The sequence below is a fragment of the Aptenodytes forsteri genome, unplaced genomic scaffold, assembly GCF_000699145.1.
Source record: "Aptenodytes forsteri isolate BGI_AS27 unplaced genomic scaffold, ASM69914v1 Scaffold212, whole genome shotgun sequence".
Classification (NCBI taxonomy): Eukaryota; Metazoa; Chordata; class Aves; order Sphenisciformes; family Spheniscidae; genus Aptenodytes; species Aptenodytes forsteri.
Window position 1 is genome coordinate 2,595,883 of NW_008795487.1, and position 1,453 is coordinate 2,597,335.

Sequence of the window (1,453 nt, forward strand, 5' to 3'; positions counted from 1 at the left end):
CGGCGCAGCCCCGCGGAGCCTCTCCCCCGCGGGGCGGGTGCCCGTGCCCCCGCGTGTGCGTGTGTCCGTGACACCCTCGCCTCCCGCGCCGCGCCACCGGCGCGTGCAACAATCCGCCGCGAGCCCTTACACAGGCAGACTGCGTGGGAGAGGCACGAGCAGCGCGTCGTGCCGGGGTCTTTTCTCGGCCATACGTTACTTCCACGTCTATCGTTTGCCTTTATTATTTATGTGGTGCCGTGTGATATACATTAGAGCCTCGGATTTGATTGGCGTCTGCGATGACAAGACCTGTTTGTTAAGTTGTAAGGCTTCCTCGGCTCCCTCACTTGTTAAATGAACTCTGGAGGAAGGATGCCACCGAGACACAACGATATAATAAATGTCAGGGATATCCGCAGCGCCGAGATCAAATGATCAATCCTTGTCCCCTGGATAATCATTTTAAATTCGCACAGGGGGAGATTGATTTTTTTTAAAGCCCTTTATTAATTGCTTCCTCGATTATTATTTTTTCCCCTCCTCCTGTGGAGGTGTTAACTCTGGTGCTGGGGGCACCTTCGGATTAATTAAACGTATTTTTAGTGTTTTAATGTTCTGCTAATTTTCAGAGCGGTCCCACGCTCCCCCGCAAAAGAAACAATAGCCCCTTGCTCCAGCAAGGAGCCTCCTTTGGTTGCGGTTCAGAGCAGAGGGTGGCGTGATGATGGGCTCTGATTATCTCAAACTCGAGGCGAGGGAATGAGAAGGACGTAAAAAGCCGAACGACCAGAAGACGAAATTCCTCCAAATACCAAATAACCCTTCGCGTTAAAGCCCGAGGAGAGGAGATAGAAATAAATAGCTGGAAAGTCGGCTCCGCTTGAGGATCAAGTGGTGCGGAGAGGCGCTAGAAATGCCGGCGCTGTTATCTGGAGATGAATTTCAGGCAGCTATTCAAGCGCACAGAATTATAATTATTCCGGGAGTACAACAAAAATAACAGCAGCCTACCAAGAACAAGGTGGGAAAATTATAGCCAGTCCTATCTTAAATCCGGCAGGATACGTTTCGTTAAAAAAAAAAAAAAAAAAAAAAAAAAAAAAAAAAGCAGACGATTTAATGCTCTATTTGTCGTGTGCAAACTCTCGTGTTAACAAATTACCCCTCTACTGCACGCAGCAGGGTAGCTCTACATCCAAAGAAACGTTTTAGATTTTAATTTTCCCCAACAGTATCTTCAGACGACATAATAACAGTAAACAAGAGAACAGATCCTGCAATGTTTACGCGCATCTGGAGAGCCCCCCTACCTATGGATAAAACCCCCAACCAAGCAGCCCCCTCCAAACCCTCCGAACACACCGACACGGATCTCCGAGACACCTCGCAACTTGTTTAACTGCAACACACGTCCCCCTCCGCGCACCCACCCACCCGCCCGCCCGCCCGCCAGAACAGGAAACACTTTCAA